Source organism: Myotis daubentonii, chromosome 1 (assembly GCF_963259705.1).
Source record: "Myotis daubentonii chromosome 1, mMyoDau2.1, whole genome shotgun sequence".
NCBI classification, from domain to species: Eukaryota; Metazoa; Chordata; class Mammalia; order Chiroptera; family Vespertilionidae; genus Myotis; species Myotis daubentonii.
Genome location: NC_081840.1, coordinates 183,946,897 through 183,965,765, shown reverse-complemented (window position 1 = coordinate 183,965,765; position 18,869 = coordinate 183,946,897). Strand labels below are relative to the sequence as shown.

The window sequence follows — 18,869 nt, the reverse complement described above, 5'->3', positions numbered from 1 at the left end:
GTAAGTATTATATTAAGTGAAACAACGTAAGTGAAATTGCCAGCTCATGCCTAGCTCAGGATAGGCTTTACCGTTATGAATATGAATATTAGTTTCCCTGCGGATGAAAATATTATTAGCTTTAAAAGACTTACTTTTTAATATTGGCTCAGAAAAAGTGGATAATAGTATTCTGTCAGTAAATCAATATTTTTTCCCTGGACCCAGTCAATAGTGTGGCGAAGGCTTGGGAGGGGCAGGTACAGGGAGGAGGGGGTCATTGGGGAAAAACAAAAACAACAAAAACCCAGAAATGGACATCTGTAATACTTTCAACAATGAAGATAAATTTTTTTAAAAAAAGAAAAAGATCGCCGAAACCGGTTTGGCTCAGTGGATAGAGCGTTGGCCTGCGGACTGAAGGGTCCCGGGTTCGATTCCGGTCAAGGGCATGTACCTGGGTTGCGGGCATATCCCCAGTGGGAGATGTGCAGGAGGCAGCTGATCGATGTTTCTCTCTCATCGATGTTTCTAACTCTCTGTCTCTCTCCCTTCCTCTCTGTAAAAAATCAATAAAATATATTTTTAAAAAAAGAAAAAAAAAGAAAAAGATAAAATAAAAAATAAAAAAGGTAATTCTTTCTTCGGTAGTCTAAACTTAAGTAATCTGCATGATAAAGCTCTTTAGCGTCCTGTTCTAAATAGGATGAGGGAATGAATCTGGAGATGTTCTCTCATCCCACAAGATCTTTCAGAATAATTAAGTTGGTAAAAATGGCTTGCTAGTTCTTTGCACATAGTAGTACGTAGGGGTACAGAAAATATTTCTTCCTCTCTAGCCCTTACTTCTGAGTTTTGGGGTTTTTTTATGGGGCGGGGATACAACTATTTGTGGATTTGCTCGTAGTGGTCTATGAAAAGCAGAGGAGGCAGTGATAGGAGTTTCTGATGTGAGTCCTGTGGTTTGAAGTAGTCTGGACTGCTAGCTGCATCCTCTTCATCTCTGATGCATTTTCTTTACATCTTCTGTGTGAGCTTTGATTTTTCTCTGCAACTGCTTTTTTATGGCTTTGCCAGAGTAAATAAGAAAGGAGGCTTGATAATCTTTGCTTTTTACACAAGTGAGAGTGATTGCTGCAGGCTGCTCAACTTTAATCTGTAATGTTTAGGTTAGATTGTGCCTTCTGTGTGAGAAATATAAGAAACCCACTCCAGTAGTTGATGGTGGAAATGCATTGCTTCTCAGGTTCTTTATCCTCTTGCTTTCTGCTCTCCCCACTCCCCTTAGCCTTCCCTTGGTTTTCCTTATGTATTCCTGCATGGTGGCTTAGGGTCGTGTGCATGGTGGCTTAGGGCCGTGTGCATGGTGGCTTAGGGCCGTGTGCATGGTGGCTTAGGGCCATGTGCTTGGTGGCTTAGGGCCGTGTGCATGGTGGCTTAGGGCCGTGTGCATGGTGGCTTAGGGCCGTGTGCATGGTGGCTTAGGGCCATGTGCTTGGTGGCTTAGGGCCGTGTGCATGGTGGCTTAGGGCCGTGTGCATGGCAGAGCTACCTCTCCTGCTGTTTCCAACATTGGGAGATGATCACCTCTGTAGTGTAATGCACCGTGTGTGGCTGTGAATGTCCCCTGATGACCAACACACACATATCACTCTGTGGTTCATAAAAGGTTGACTAGGAGTAGCTTTTCTGGGCTCTTGGGCCTTGCTAATGTAGTGGCAAGGGCTTTGAAGGCAGCCTGCCTCACTTTGAACCGCCACTTACTTGCGGCATGACCCTGAGCCGCTCAATTTCTGAGCTTCAGCTGCCTTGAATTATAAAATGGGAATAATAGTACATACCTGAGAGGTGATGGTGAGAGAAAAGTGAGTTCAATGTAATGTACCCAGGATCGGGCCTGGAATGAATTAGTACACACACAAAGTCATGTACAGCTTAACGACAGGGATGTGTTCTGAGAAATGCATTGCTAGGTGATTTCATCATTGTGCGAACATCATAGAGTTCACTTATACAAATTTAGATGGGATAGCCTACTACATACCTAGACCCGTGGTCGGCAAACTGCGACTCTTGAGCCACATGCGGCTCTTTGGCCCCTTGAGTGTGTGGCTCTTCCTAAGCCTTAGGAGTACCCTAATTAAGTTAATAACAGTGTACCTACCTATATAGTTTAAGTTTAAAAAATTTGGCTCTCAAAAGAAATTTCAATCGTTGTACTGTTGATATTTGGCTCTGTTGACTAATGAGTTTGCCGACCACTGACTAGGCGATATCGTATAGACTGTTGGTCTGTAGGGGAGGAAAAACAATTTTCCCTTTATCCTTCTGGGTTCTTGCTGAGATATTCTGGCAATAAAAGATTAACAGGAGAAAAACAAAATTTAATAACATGCATACAAAGAACAGACCCAGGAAAACTGAGGATCTACTTTTTTTTTTTTTTTTTTTTAATGGCTGAAGCCACCATCTTAAATACCATCTTCAGCTGAAGACAAAAGATGGGGGTGGAAGGAGTCAGTTATGGGAGGTTACCCAAAAAAGCACAGTGAACCAGGTACGATTGTTACCCACACATTGATGGTTGTCTTCTGCATTGATAAGAGTTTCTAGAGATAAGGTCGTCCCCCTCTACCAATACAAGGAGGGAGACACCCACACAAATGGAGATTTCTCATATAAATAGTAAAGTTACATTACAAAGGGTAACTTCTACTTGATTTTCAGAGCTTTTCCCAGGTCTACTGGTTTTTTGTATTTGTGTTTGTTTTTAATTAACCAGCCTAAACTAATCCTTATGCCAAAGAAACGTTTTGGGGTGACAAATTCTGTTCCCCTACAGTTCCTAGGCTAGAAACCTATACGGTATGTTACTGTCCTGAATACTCTAGGCAGTTGTAACACAGTGGCAAGTGTTTGTGTATTCAGTGCTCTAAGACAGTAGTACAGTGGCTATGATGTCACTAGGTGATAGGAATCTTTCAGTTCCATTATAATCTTATGGGACCACCATCGTATATGCCATTCATCGTTGACTGAAATGTCATTATGTGGTGCATGACTATATATTCATTAATACATACATACATACATACATACATACATACTAACTTTAGCAGAATAATTTTCCTAAGAGCAAGTGCCACTATGATGTTAGACCTCTAACTAGGCCACGTTAGTTGCCGCTAAGTGCTGGGAAGGGATCGTACCGAAGCATGCCACTGGAACACTAGTGGCTCTGTCTCCTCCATTCTGCAAGGCCTCTTGGACTTCACCTCCTCCACCAAACACACCTTAGCATTTTAGCTCATAATGAATTCTCCCTTCTGTATGGCCGTTGTTTTTCATTGGGGGAAGGAGAGGCAGACTGTTCACTCTGTGAGAACTGAGTCTCTGTATTCATTCATCCTAAACATACAGTAGTGGCTACATGTGACATTGTGGTAAATCAAGTTCAAAGTAAATGAGTAAGATGGGGTTTGAGGAATAGAGTGAAGAAATAAACTAGAGTTACTATAGTCCAGCTGCTAGATTACTAAAATGACGTAGGTTGAGGTATGGGGAAATGATTCTATTCTTGTTTCAACTAGCCTGGAAATGTAGACTTTTGAACTTTCCAGTCCTGCGTCAGTGCCTGGATATACATCAGACCACCTGGCACCCATCACCCAGACTGCCTGACATCTGACTAATAACCATCCTGGACCAATCCGAGAGCTAAGAACGCAGGACTGATTCTTCTCAAGAATGCCCTTTTCACTATAAGAACTCCTAACTTTTCTTTTTCTTCGGACACCTCTGGGCTTTTGCCCAGTTGTGTTTCCCATTTGCAAACCCTAAGACCCTTGAAAAAATCTTTATCATTCATTTCTAGCCACAACCTCCAGATTCTTTTGAGTTTATTTGATAGTTTCCTGCCCTCAAGAAATTTACATTCTTCGGGGGGGCCTGGCTAAGTGTACTGCTAGGTGCAGGATGTGACAAGTGGCCCAGATACAATGAACATTTGTAAAATACAGAGCAATGGTGTTTAATTTTAGGGAACAGGGGAGGCCAAGAAGAAGATGGCCTTATGTCTGGAATTTGAAGAATGGGTAGGATTTGACAGGAAGAGCTGAGGATGGAGGCATTCTCTGTGCAGAGGTGAGTGTGCTTTGAAGAGAATCAATTGTTCAGCTTAAGGTATGGGTGGTGATAGACTTGGAATCTGGCAAAACTGGTTTGAATGCTGGCTCTGCCATTTCCTTAAGCTTTGGCTTCTTCATCTGTAAAATGGAGCCAATAGTAATCTGCTTCATGGGGTTATGAGGGTTGAATGGGAAGATTTTTTTTTTTTTTAAAGGTCCAGGTATGGTGACTGGCAAAGGAGTGCCCAGTAAACTATTGTTTATGTGATGGTTGTGGTGGAAGGAGGAAAGCGTTGAAACGTTTGAAGGGCAGACCAAGCATGGCGGTCTTGGAGTATCTTGTTTGTTTTTTTGCTAAACTGCACTTAACATTGTGTTTTTTACGTAAGTGTTCAAAGATTGCTTTTTGGTTGATTGATCCAAGAGAAGTGTTCAACCCCTGTCTTTTTACTTCTCTGGTCAAAGAAGTGGTAGAGCCTGTTCCTTCTTTTCCCTGCTCTGAATATTTTTTTAAGCTTTTAAAAAAATACGTGTTTTTGTTTTTTTATTTAATTTTAGAGAGAGGGGAAGGAAGAGGGATAGAGAGATAGAAACATCAATGAGAGAGAAACATCGCTCGGCTGCCTCCTGCACTCCCCCTACTGGGAATCAAAACCACACCCTGGGCATGTGCCCTGATGGGGAATCGAACCAGGGACCTCTTGGTCCATGGGGTGACACCCAACCACTGAGCAACACTGGCCAGGCCTTGCTCTGAATATTTTAACCTTCATTATTTGGGTATTTTAAAAAAATACCCATCTACTTTCCATCTCAATCCCAGAATCTAGGTGAGCTATGAGGAACATTTGTTAGTGTTCTGCTCTCCACGAGGAGTGAAGCTTCACTGACTTCTCTGTCCATAGACACCTGGTTTTATAGTGGTTGTTCCCTGAGTGTGTAAGCGAGCAGCCAGATGACTTGTGGCTGTCACTCTGTCTTACTGAATTATTAGTATCTGGGCTACAGATATTAGGAAGTCGGACTGCGCATCCTGGAGAATAGCTGCCAAGCCTATTTCCTTTCATTGGTGGTTGCAGTTGCCACATTGCACAAAACCCACTCCTGGTAATAACCAACCTAAGTCTGTGCCGTCGGTGCAGTTGTGGCCAGCGGGGTCTAACTCTGTGCAGCCATGACTACAGTCAGATAGATGGCCTGACCCTCACTCTGTGGGAGGGATTTGAGGCTTGGATTTTTCTCAAATCCTAGTGGCCCAAGTTGTTCTTCCTGTTTTTGCCCATATAATTATCGTTTATTTCCTCCCGCCTGCCCTTCACTTTTACTACCTGCATGATAATTATTCTAATGAACCACTGGGCTTTGGAAGAGTTTAATGGCAGCTACTTGGATCAGTGCCTACGACTTTTGCTAATTCTGTTTTCTTTCACCCTGGGTCTCATTTAGCTTTCTCAGTGTCTCCTTCCTACGGAATGTATGAATTGCAGCAAGGATCTCTTGCCAAGCTATAATCTTTCAAGTTTCGATTTCAGCTTAATGCCTCCCTGTAATCATGCTGTCAAAGGCTGTCAGAGACGTAGTCCCATTCACATATCCCATAACTCTTAATCTATTAATCTAGGAGCGTTGAGGTGGAACTGGACCCCCTCTCAGTGTGAAGTCTGCGCTTTGTGGGAACAGCATGCATGAAAATGTAACCTCCGGTGTTTGTTGCACATATTTTATCATCTATTTTTAAGAGCTGCTGGGATTTTATAAACAGATGGTTGTCCATAGTAGAGGTTTCCCAGTGTCCTACTTGGGCCCTACTTGATTATTCAGAAATACCAGGATAATGATGATAATGAAATGCCTCTTTAAGAGACACTGGAAAGGGGGAAGGGACTGTGGGAACATTCTCTTGTGGCAGCATGTGAAAAGAAGGTTTGTTTTGCCTTTGCTGATGTAGACAAGAAAGCCTGCATCTAAAATCATCCATCAATAGGAAACATTTGAGAATAGAGGAAAATTGTGATACGGCCTCTTGGGCCTGCTTTCCTAAGCACACCAATATGTATGAGAAAACCCCTACACCCCGTTTCTCCTATAGCTGGGTGGATGCTTCTATGATGTGTAGTCAATCTTCTGTACGACAGCAAGTTGTCTGTTCTGCTAATGGCAGCATTTATTTCTTAGAGGTTAATTGGTTCTATTTTTTTTTTAGAAGAATAGAGTAAGGAAGAAATAAGAAAGCTTTAGCTTGATTAGAATGGCGGAAATTGTAGCCATAACTGATGGAGTCAATCTGTTAAGTTCTCTGCAAGATATGCATTCGGTGTTTTAATGCTGGGAAGGACGTTTTGTATCAAATAGCTTACCATTTGGATCCTTGCCCAGGCTCTTAATCTGGGTTAAAACCTTGGCTAAAAGGCAATTCTATACTCGAGATTCTTTGGGCTGCTGCTCCGGTGGGAAGATATGTTCCTAAGTAAGTGCAATGGGTGGTGGGAAACAGAAAACTCGTTCATGATGTAGCTGCTCAGGGATTGTTCCTACATCTCTTCAGTCCCTCAGCACTGGGACACCCCGTGACAGGTGCGGGCACACATGTTTACTTATGTATTGCTGATGTGTGTCTTTAGCATGCTTCACTTTAAGGAATATTTCCAATAGACCAGCGGTTCTCAACCTGTGGGTCGCGACCTCTTTGGCGGTCGAACGACCCTTTCACAGGGGTCGACTAAGACCATCCTGCATATCATATATTTACATGACGATTCATAACAGTAGCAACATTACAGTTATGAAGTAGCAACGAAAATAATTTTATGGTTGGCTCACAACATGAAGAACTATATTTAAAGGGCCAGAAGGTTGAGAACCACTGCAATAGATTGAAATGTAAATCAGTTTTGAAATCTTACGTCCTCCATTCTTAATTCTTCTTCAGTTTTTCCAGTCCATTGCTGTCCATGCGCTTTAGACCTCATTCTCCTCCTGCTGCCTCCCTGACAGGCTCTCCTCCCTCCTGTCCTCCCATCTCCATTCCTCCTCTGCAGCCACCCAGATCGTCTCTACCTTCTCATGACCGGAGTCAGGTCCGACTCCCTCTAAGAAAGCCTTCCTTTCTGGCTCTGGTCCCTGTTGCTCTCTATTGTCACACCCTGATAACCTCTGTACTATATTTCATCATCAAACATCTTGCGTTTGTCTTCTCTTTTGTCGCAATGACATTTCTCCCTAACAAGACTTAAGTTCCTTAAGAAGCTTTTGCATTTCCTAGAATTCTTGTTCCTCAGGACCCACCTAACTATTTGCAGTTTACTTTCATGACTTCCTCCAAAGGCAGGGTGACTCTCCAGCTAGTTAGCTGTTAGCGGCCTTATCAAATGTGGTGTAAAACAGTGTGGAAATGCCTAACTCCCAGAATAGTGAGTATGATGGGGCGGCATTCCCCGTTTAGGGTTGTTCCGGCACAGTTGACTTGACGATGTGACTATCTTGGCTGGATCTGACCTAATCAGTACCTTAAAAGGGAATAAGGCTCTTCCTGAAGAAGGGGATTTGAAATGTGAGAGGGATTCTCTGTTGCTGCCATTGACGCTGAGGTGGCCGTATGACTAATTACTGTGGGTGACCTTTCCGGGCTGAGTGCAGCCTCTGATTGACAGCCAACAGGGAGAGACAGACTCAGTCCTACAGCTGCAAGGAATTGAATTCTGCCAACAACCTGAATGCGCTTAGAAGGGGAATCTCCCCCAGAGCTTTCAGATGAGAACTCAGCCTGGCCAGCACCTTGCTTTCAGCCTGTGATATCTGGAGTGGAGGATCCAGCCATACCATACCCAGACTTCTGACTTGTAGAACCAAGAGCTAACGAATAGGCTTTGTTCCAGCCACCAGGTTTGTGGTACTTTGTTACATGGCGATAGGAAACTAAGACATGCCCCAAATTTATGTCAACAACCTCTATTCCAGCCCGGTGGTGTTTCATCCAGGGCTGCGATTAGGATGCTGTGAACTCTTAGAAAGGCCGGAGTGTTTTCAGCAGGATTGTTTAGCAGTGCTGGCCGAGTGATAGCAAATGCTAACGTGTATGTTTATTTTCTAAGAATGTATTTACCGTGGCTTTGGCCATTTTTTGGTGTGGGCCCTTAATTTTCAGGGGCTAGAAATGTACCCCTGTGCTCAGCAATGTTGTAGATCAGCCCGGCTGAGGAACTGAAGATGCCTTAGGAGGAGGAAGTGGCCAGGTTGTGACATCCCCGGTGCTTTTGTTTATGATTGCCTGAGAGCTGGTTTGGATTTGTTTCTTCTTTCTCAGAGACTATCATTACAAGGTCATTGCAGTAACTAAAAGCCCCTTCCATTTTCAGAAAGGGACAGAAATAAACAATATCTTTCCAAAAGGAAGTGGCTCATTTATATCTGTTGATAGAAATGGTGGCATCGGGAAGGAAATGTCCCATCCATATTTCATCCCTTGATGATGAATGCATGTGGTGCCTAGAAATATGTGAACTGAGCCACAATATTTCTCAGATAGGAAGCATTGAGGAATTGATGTGTGAATATGAGGAGTCAAACTCTACTTAAAAGTTGAGAAAAAAACTTCCAACTGATACGGGTCCCTTAATTATCTTTGACCTCCGATTCATCACTGTTTTGACAAAGCTTGTCTGAAAAAATAGACCACACCGTAAAGGCAGGGCAGACGGGACAAAAATGACCCAAAGAAGCAACTGTGAGAATTCGGTTGGTTTTTCTCCTCTGCAAGATGATAGGTGCTGTGTTTGAAATGGGTTCGGGTTACTGGGGATCGTGCTGGAAAGCCAGAGGGCTTTAAACTGACGGGTGACCCTTCTTGGCTGTCTCCTTAGCTCTCCTCGGTGGCTAGCCCAGTGAAGGGTTTCTCACCATCTCTGGGATGTAGGGGTGTGAGAGAGCAGCTGGAGCATCTGTTTCTAATCGGATCGTGCCTTTATAAATACTTCTTGCCTGTTTGTCACATTGCTTCCCTCCCACCCCCGTCTTCTGTGAGTACCGCCGAGTGTGTGAGTCCGTGGAATGCACATGTGGGCCCTGTCTTCCCAAGCACGAGCCTTTCTGCTGATCAGCACTTTGTAACGTTAGGCTGTTCCAGGCATTCGTCACTTGGACTCAACAGCAAGACTGGTCGCTGGAAACGTAGGAAAATGTCTTTTGTGTTGTGGTGGTGCTCATTCCCAGCTCCCAGTTAGGTTGAACCTCTCAGTGTTTACACTGACTTTTAGAGAAGCGTCCTGCCTGTAAGAAAGCAGTGCTCCCACGTTTTACAGCTCTGGGATTGTCGCTCTTGGGGTGACAACCTGGGGCTCGCTGTTGTGTGAGAAACCTGATATCTGACGGGGCAGAGGTGAATGCCGATGAGAGACACCGGCAAGTTTTCGGAGGAGGTGTGGACAGTTACTGTTTTACGTGAAGGTGGGATGTGGAGAAGACAGACCCGAGACAGAACTGGAGGCAGGCGTGGAAGAAGGAGAACAGAAGCAACACTGTTTTTTCAGGCCTTCGGTGTCAGGCTTCTCTCCGCAGCCACTCTGAGTTCTTCTCTTTGAAGCTGGCCCAAACGTAATGGAGAGAAGGGTGCACCGGGCCTCGGGGTGCTGGGTGTTGGCCGTGGTTCTCTCTCCCCCTGGCCCTGTCAATGTACCTGCCTCCTTATCGTATATAATAAAAGGGTAATATGCAAATTGACCTAACAGTAGAATGACTGGTTGCTATGATGTGCACTGACCATCAGGGGGCAGACGCTCAATGCAGGAGCTGCCCCCTGGTGGTCAGTGCGCTTCCACAGGGGGCGCGCCGCTCAGCCAGGAGCCGGCTCATGGCTGGTGAGTGTAGCGGTGGTGGTGGGAGTCTCTTCCGCCTGTGTGGCAGCGCTAAGGATGTTTGACTGAGGGGTCCTGGACTGCAAGAGGGCCGGGCTGAGGAACCCCCCCCCCCCCCCCCGAGTTCACAATTTTCGTGTACTGGGCCTCTAGTCTGAGAATAAGGAGGTTGGAAAATAGAATTTCTGAGAAACATCACACAGGATACAAATTTTGGTGCCGTCTTATTGGGGGCAGTGTTAGCAAATGGGCTCAGAAATAGAAGTCAGCTGGTAGACTGAATGCACTTGTCAGTTAAGAGGGTTGGTGGGAAAGGTTGACCACAAAGAAGGTGTGATAGGCAGTTACTGCATCTGGCTGTAGAGGAGAAAAGCTAACCTGGGGTAGGTATCTTCAAGAAGTCTTCACTCTCCAACTCAGAAGATAGTGGAGGGTGTGAGATGATTGGTTCAAGCAGTGGGCTTTTCCTTCTGCAAGAGGAGAGGGGACTGTAAATTTATTCAGACTTTCAACAGTATTCATACCAATTGATATTATTCTAGGGGCTCTCTAACGTGTTGAAGTAGATGTTGCCATTTGACATAAATTGGAAGTAGGACAGATTTGAATTGAGAATGGGGGTGGGTGGGTAGGCTGAGTCCCACTAGGAGATGCTGGCCTAGAGGTGGCCTGGGCCGAGGATACGCAGGAGGGAGACAGGGCTATGACTGGGCGTTGCTAGCTCGTGGTTGGTCACTAAAGTCACCGGCAAGGAGGAGGTCATCTAAGAAAAGCGTGTCAAATGTTAATTCTTGCAGCAGCCCCCTGAGACAGTGCTGGGAGGTTGACTTAGCCTAGGTCAGGGCTGAACAACGGCAGAGTTGCCCTGAGTCCTCTGACTTCATGTGTTAACCACTTTCCACGGTACTGTCCCTCTTTTCTGCCTACTTTTATCACTTCAACGTGACTGGGTTCTGTTATTAGAAAAACTCATATTTTCCTCGTATATTTTATACCCACCTATTCGCTACAATAAAAATTTCAGGTTTATCTCCTTTAAAAAGATTTTTTACTATTTACTATTTATTGTTGTTATTAGCATTCCCTGACTTTTAAAATCTCACTCTAGCCCTAACCGGTTCGGCTCAGTGGATAGAGCGTCAGCCTGCGGACTTAAGGGTCCCGGGTTCGATTCTGGTCAAGGGCATGTACCTTGGTTGTGGGCACATACCCAGCAGGGAGTGTGCAGGAAGCAGCTGATTGATGTTTCTCTCTCATCGATATTTCTAACTCTCTATCCTTCTCCCTTCCTCTCTGTAAAAAACCAATAAAATATATTAAAAAAATAAATAAAAATAAAATCTCACTATTTAAAAGAAAGTGTGAGGTAGGTGGTTTGGTTTTTTTGTGTGGGTGGGGGAGGTAATAATTCAAATATTACAGAAACATTACAATTAGAAAGTAAAATTTTTCTATAATCCTACCACCCCTAAAGAAAAACCACAACACCACATTATTTTTGCAAGGATCTGGAAAAGCAAATTTTCCCCCTCCGTTGGCAGTCTTTCAGAGAGAGTTACTTAGAGACGGCACTTGAAATTGGGGCAGCGACTCAATATTAATCGAGATCTTTTCTGGTTATTTGGTGGTGTTTTCTCGGGTGGCTTCCCCGGTCTGGCTGTCAGAGCGGATGTCCCTGGCCCTCTGACGTGGGAGCTGTCCCCTTGGTGCCCCTTCTTCTCAGTCGTAGCTTCTGGCTGGGCTGCGCTCAAGTTCTTTCCTCATATGGTTTTCCTCCTGACTATTCCCCTCTTCTTCCTGGCTCTCTCTATTCTGCTGCGTGTGTGAGACAATTTCCTTGGGGGTTTTCTTGGCTCCAATTTTGGGATTTCGTGGTATAGATGACAAGCAGAATAGCAAATGTTGTCCCAGTCATCCTTAAAGAACATGATCCTCATTGGTAATGAGATGCCTCAGACGTTGATGTTATGAAAGTTCCCCCAGCCATGCCTAGCCTTGAAAATATCCCGATGCAGGCTTCATAGTTGTGGTTTGCGTTGATACTTTGCATTCCAGTGTTTTTGCTTTTGCATGGGAACTAAGGGCGTTTCCCTTCTTCCCTCCAACTTTCCCTTCTTTAAAAGAGACTATGAAACCAGTTCAATACTCTCTAAGACGTGCTTATGTAAGAGTATGTATTTACAAAAGTGAGCCATCAGGCTCTTGGGTAAAACTTAGCTTCCTGGGCTGTTTGTGAGGCTAGAATTTCTCCAAATCCTGGCAAATGGCCAGTGGTCAGTCAGGGATTTAATGTGAGAAGCAGCATGTTCTCTTTGCTTCTCTTAAAAAAAAGGACAACCTGCGATGAAGGGATATGATCTTTTCTCTGAGTGGGCATCGTCTTTATGGAGAAAAGACAGAGAGCAAAGGGAGGGTGCCCCAAGGTTCCATCTCAGCTCCAGTTAAAATGGGACATTCATTTTCTTAAGACTTGAGTCTTCGTCCTTTCTATCTCCTCCCATTAGGCAATGTTTGTCAGAAGGACTCTCTATTTTCATCTGAATATATAAAACCTGCATATTACATGTGCATAGGAGTTATCTACTAAATTAATAATATTTAACAACGCTGCAGACAAATATGTGTTTTTACAAACTACATAGACTGGTGGGTTCACTGGAAGAATGACCAGTTAATCACCTAAGTTCTAAGGTTGCATAGTACCCGGTACTTAGGATGGCTTATGGGAGCGTATTTGTGACTGCTTGATTAGCACCTGTGTGTCTCACTAGACTGTGAGCTCCGTGAGTTAGGAGTGCTTTGTTTTCTCACCATCACCTCCTTAGCATCTAGCACAGTTATCCAGCACATGTTAGTACTCAATAAATATTTGTTGAATGAATGAAAGCATGAGTAAAGGTTTACTTTTCTTCTTGAAGACAGATGATTAACTTACTCAGAAAGAGTTATTTCCTGTTTTGTTTTGAGGCTATAAACCCACTCTTCAAAAATCTTGTGGAAGGCTGCAGGTACAGCTGAAGGAAAGCAAATGTTTTGAAGCAGGGCATTTATAGAGGGTGGGTTTATAACTTTTTGAAACCAGGTCATAATTATTATAGTTAAACACGCAAAAATTAAAAAGTTGGGTGGGAAACACGGAGTTACGCACACAGATTTCTGTTAGGTTTGGAGCTTCGCAGGACAGCTGATAGAAACTCCCTTTCAAGGGTCATTGAGAAAGTGAGCCGTCTTGATCTGGCAAAAGAAAATAGACAACCAGGAATTTTTCATCCCGTGTTGGCTTTCCTCAAGCAAAATGTCAGATTTAGATTTATGCATCTCTGACTTCCAGCCTCAAGAAACCTTAGAATTCACCTGAGAGCCAAAGACTTTGCTTAGAGGTCGTTTCTTTAGATCTCCTCATTTAACAGATGAGAAAACGTAAGACTGGGGCTTAAGTGACTTGGATCAATATAATTATCATAAAATGAGGCGCTGAGAAGAATGGAAGCAGCACCTCTTGTCAACAAAAACCTCCAGCTCTCTAAATGAATGTGAAAAAGAAGTAATCTCTTAAAATTAAAAAACAATTTAAATTTTTTAAGGGGCAAAGATCTTTCTAAATTGTAATATCTATCTTTGAAGGTAAAGATTAGGTCTGTTGTTTTCAGCATACGTTAAAACATACATCACCTTGGTAACATGCCCTGGCTTCTGCCGGCTGATAAGGATCAGCTGCTCTCGATGAGAACCACATCTCCCGAGGCCTTCAGTTGTAAAAGTAAAGAAGGATAGCACTTCACTTTTGAGTTACGGTGACTAGAACCCATCTGGGCACATTTAGTGGGTTAATTTCAAGAGGCTCCAGGCTGGATTAAAAGAGAAGATGGGGGTCCAGGATGGTTTCCAGCCTGAACGGCACCCTGAGCAGGAGTGGGGGGAGGTCTCTGGCTCTCCCCCAGCTTTGTGAATGACTTTCCTATTTAGGGTGGACTTTCTCCTTGCTACAATCCCCATGCTCTCTTCCATTTCCTTGTTGTTCACTCTGTTCTTTCCTTTGGTTTCTCCTCCTTGGGGAGTCTGAGGGCTTTGCGGATCAGCCCTGCTCCTGGCATGCCCAGCAGCCGCAGGAGATCCCCCGTTCACTTCAGACTTTGAAATCACGGCCTTCTCCTCCTCCCACCCAATTTGGGGGAAGGAAACCCAGGTTTCCTGAGGACGGTGAAAGGCTAGGCACTCTCAGACATGCCATTTCCTTGGCCCCTCCCAACACCCTGCCAAGTGCTTTGTTTTTACTGATGGAGAAACAGAGACTAAAGCAAGTAGGAAGCAAGGCTGGGGTTCAAACCCATAGCTGTCTGAGTCCCAGCCTTTTGCCATCCTGCTTCTGGTTACGCAGGGTTCGGGATCGTGGGATGTATTTTAAAGCAGCACTCAGGATGTAAGCGTGCGCGCACATTCTCATATGATTTGTTCTATTGCGATTTCAGTAATGAAGTCAGCCTGGCATCTTCTGAAACACTTGTCAGTGATACACTTCAAAGTGTTCATTCATAACACAGTGACCCTTTAGACTTAGAGGGCGTTCATCTGGAAGCCTCCCGCCAACTGGACTTCTGTTACCTTGGTAGATTTGGGAGCGCTAGCCTTCTTAAATGGTGCCTTCTGATTTTCCCTAGCTTCCCCCCTCCCCCCCCAAATATCATCCCATAGTTAAAGTCATGGCATTTATTACTGTTACTCTTGTAGCTTTATCTTTACTTATGTCCTTCCTCTGTCACTACATCGTACCCCTTGTAAAGGCAGGAAAAGTGTTCCTCAGTGAATAACAAAAATAGCATATTTTGCTCCCTTGTGCTTTGAGCAGTGAGTATTTTTAAATGAACAAATAATCGTATCCATGTGGAGATGCTCTGAAGAGAGAAAAATGAAATTGTCAAGTTAAAGACTGGTGATTTTATGTTAGCCCACAGAATTTAGTCACAACCCATTTCAAGGTAGAAGGGGCAAACAAATCATCTAAGTACAAAACTAGGTAGATAGCAAGTAGAGGGAGGACTAGATCAATTAAGGTCTTCCTACTTAGTGGCTTCATGTTGGTCAAAACCAAGCCTTATATTATTGGCTTCATGTGCCATAGCTGCGAAAATCAACATCTAGCCTCAGCCTTGCCAGAACCAGTGAAAATATCCTTGGAGCTTCTTTGCCAACACTAACTCTTGACTTCCACCTCTTATAGTTACCAACTTTAGAGAATGACAAGGTTAGAATATTTTATCCTTTCTGTTTTAACATGTTGGATTTTTATAACACTCAAATCATTGTATTGTCTGGGGCTACCGGAAACTTAGATCAGTGGTTTTCAACTTCTGTGCTGCAAGAATTTTTTTTAAAACATGCAATACTGCCCTAGTCGGTTTGGCTCAGTGGCTCAGAGCGTCGGCTGCAGACTGAAGGGTCTTAGGTTTGATTCTGGTCAAGGGCATGTACCTCGGTTGCAGGCTCGATCCCTGGCCTCTGTTGGAGTACATGTGGGTGGCAACCAATCGATGTGTCTCTCTTACATCACTGTTTCTTTCTCTCTGTCTATCCCCCCCCCCCCCCCCCCGCCCCTTTCACTCTCTCTCAAAAAAAATCAATGGAAAATATCATCGGGTAAGGATTAACAACAACAACAAATATGCAATACTTGACTATTTAGTCAGGCGTACAGACCTCTTTCCCCCTTCTTTTTTTTTTAATTTAAAAAAAAATATATTTTATTGATTTTTCAGAGAGGAAGGGAGAGGGATAGAGAGTTGGAAACATCGATGAGAGAGAAACATCGACTCAGCTGCCTCCTGCACACTCCCCACTGGGGACGTGCCCGCAACCTAGGTACATGCCCTTGACTGGAATCGAACTTGGGGCCCTTCGGTTCACAGGCCGACGCTCTATCCATTGAGCCAAACTGGTTAGGGCCTCCCTTTTTTTAATAAAAAAAAAAAAGGACAACAGCCAATGTAACAATAGCTGTCCAGTGTGGATGATTCAGAATTATACCGTGTTTTGTTGGTTTTTTTTGTCAGATCGGCAAAAAATATATTTTTTGCTGTGCCCCAGAATTTTAGTAATTAGTTTGTGTGCCGTGAGATGAAAAAGGTTGGAAATCGCTGACTCAGATTGTGAGATAGCGGTGACTAACGGCACATTTCAGCTCCTCGGTATACCAGCTGTCTGACTTTGGGTAAGTCACTGAACTTCTGTGCTCTGGTTTCTCATCTGTGAGTTGGGATTGGGTAATAATAGTAACTGCCTCATAGAATTGTTACGGTACATGAACTAGTTCATTCATGGTTAGCGCTTTTCTGGAACATTGGAAATGGTCGATAAATGTTAGCTGTTGTGATGATCATGGAATACACAAATAGCGTGAGCCACCTTTATGCCATCATTATTTTCTTTTTCTTGATAAGGAGCATGTTCACTGAAATTTCATAATGAAGACAGTGGTGGAGATAAATTTCAGTGGGATCTGGAAGGTTTGGTTATGTAAACGTTGGACCTCCCAGATGGAGGAAATGGTGTGCGTGAACTCTGACCCGAGAAACCTGGGATTGTCCCAGGAAAGGGGAGGAATTCAGGTGGACTGCAGTGTAATGTGCTCCATGGGGAGCAGTGGGCGATCCAGTAGGAATAGAGATTTGGGGTTAGTAGCCCCTGGAGGTCCTGAGATGGCAGGCCAGGGTTTGGGACTGTGGGCCTTTGAGTACTGAGATCCCTTTGCCGGCGAGGCACAGAGGGAATTAGAGGGAACAGGACCTGGGCCTGGAGACAGCTGGGAGGCTGTTGAATTCGTAGGACTAGAGAAGAGGAGGTGGCATTGCTAGCACTTCGGAATGGATACAGGGGGTAGGTGGGTCTCAAGCATAGGTAAGTGCCGCTAACAGGCATAGGGAACTCTGGCGTAGGGGTGGTTTAGGATAGAGGAATATGATTTCAGTTTGATGAATGTCAACTGGAGGTACATACAGATAGGACAACCCCAAAAAAAACACCCCTTTGATAGAAATTCAGAAGTGAATGCAGGCAAAGAGATCAGCTTCAGAGATAAAGCGCCTCCGTTCTGAGAGTGCTAAAGACAGAACAGAGGAGATTGCCGGAGACCACGCCCACAGGCTCAGAAGGAACCCACATTCTTTGGACAGAAGCAGCTGGGGCATGAAGCAGGAAGCAGGGAGTGGCAAGCGCTGGAGTGCGGGGTTTGATTCCGCTGCTCTGTGCGAGTTAAACCTCTCCTCACATTTCCTACGTGCCTTCCAGTTTTTCAATCTGTTCATGGACCAAAGGAGAAATGCCAGTTTCCCTTTTCCCCATCACATACTGAGGGGCAGTAACTCCCAGGATTCCTTTAATACTGGGCCGAGAATTAAATTAAAATGGCATTATAACATTTACACATTTTTTTGTTACAAAGTTAGAAGACGGAGACTCTGAAGACATACCTTCAAATTTTAAAAAAATTTCAGGACCAAACTGTTTTATAACCCTTCATTTTGTGTGTGGCTTTTCCGTGGGTATAAAAATACTCAGTGGATGTGGGGGTGGTTTCTCGTGTTTTGGAAATGGTGAGAATATGAGATGCTGAGCACTGGGTCCTGGGATGAGAGCTATAATTACTAACTGATCCTTTACCAGGATTGGCTCCTGGGTGGATATCTGAGTTTAAAAACCCAACCCTCCAGAATCCCGAGCAATGAGCTACTCCCCCTCCCGATCCCTGGAAATTAAAATTGTGGCGGAGAGGAGAGGGAAGGTAGGATGATGGTTCTTCTGGGCCTTGCCTCCTCTTGTGCCATTTGCCGAGTGTTCGAATCAGGGATGTGACTGAAAAGAAGGCTGGTGTGGCTTCTCCTAGCCTGACACACAGCAGCCACTGCACAGCTGTGATGGAAAGAGGTCTAAATATAACCCAGACTCATTTCAAGTCCTCCTCCCCCAAGTCTTGGCGGATGTGGTACACGCCCTAAAAATACCTGCTGTCTGAACCTTGAGGTATCTGAAGAGGAAGGGACGGGTGAGGGTGTGGTATTTGGGGGCGGATGGGCCAGCTACCAGGCCTGCTGCTGCCTGGGGCCTGCTCCGGAAGCTGTTGGTGAGCTGCCCACCGTGCCATCCTGTTCAAGGATAAGTGCCCACTCTTGAGGCTCATATTCACTGTTGGCAGGTTTCAAGGAAACTATTCATAGACTGAGCATCTGTTCTCTGTCCCATTGACCTCAAGCCTGCAGCTGCCACCATGGTATTCAGGCAGCGTGATGGCTTTCAGTCTTGTTCAGAGAATCAGGATTTTAGAGCTGGCAGGACCTTAGACCTTATATTGTTCATAAAACAGTCCCTTAAAATCACTACGTTCAGGGAATCACATTTCTCTGCCTCTGTAGTGACCCTGGCGATTTGGACGTGGAGTCTCAGTCCCAGATGACTAAAAGAAATCCCTCCCATCGTTATCTAACACAAATAGGCATAAAGAAAACCTGCATTTTATTTTTTTTTAATGTTGACTAAGTGACCCTGGCCAATGCTTTTTATTTATTTATTTATTTATTTATTAAACTGTAAATTTGAGGCTCTTTTTTTAATCTAAATTTTAGCATTTTGAATATAAAGTTCATTGGCAACATAGCCAGAACACCAGGAGTGGTGTTTTCAAGAAGGCTTTCAGTATCTAGTTTCTGGAATGCCAAGCCATAACTGTGGTATTGTAACTGAAGGACCATCGCTGACCTCTGCTTTCCTGGGAAGGAAAGATTTCGCAGGTCATCTCCAACACCCTTGGGATGCCTTCAAAGTCATGGAGGCAGTAGGCATCTCTATATATATAAAAGCCTAAGCGACTGTTTGACCGGTAGCTGTGACGTGCACTGACCACCAGGGGGCAGACGCTCAACTCACA

The 18,869-nt window shown here is 44.3% G+C and overlaps 1 protein-coding gene across 2 annotated transcripts in view; it reads left to right on the top strand.

The window, feature by feature from the left end:
• The window catches only part of SEPTIN11 (septin 11), a 93,470-nt gene that overhangs the window by 28,965 nt on the left and 45,636 nt on the right, over positions 1 to 18,869 (top strand). The gene's annotated exons all lie outside the window — the stretch shown is intronic.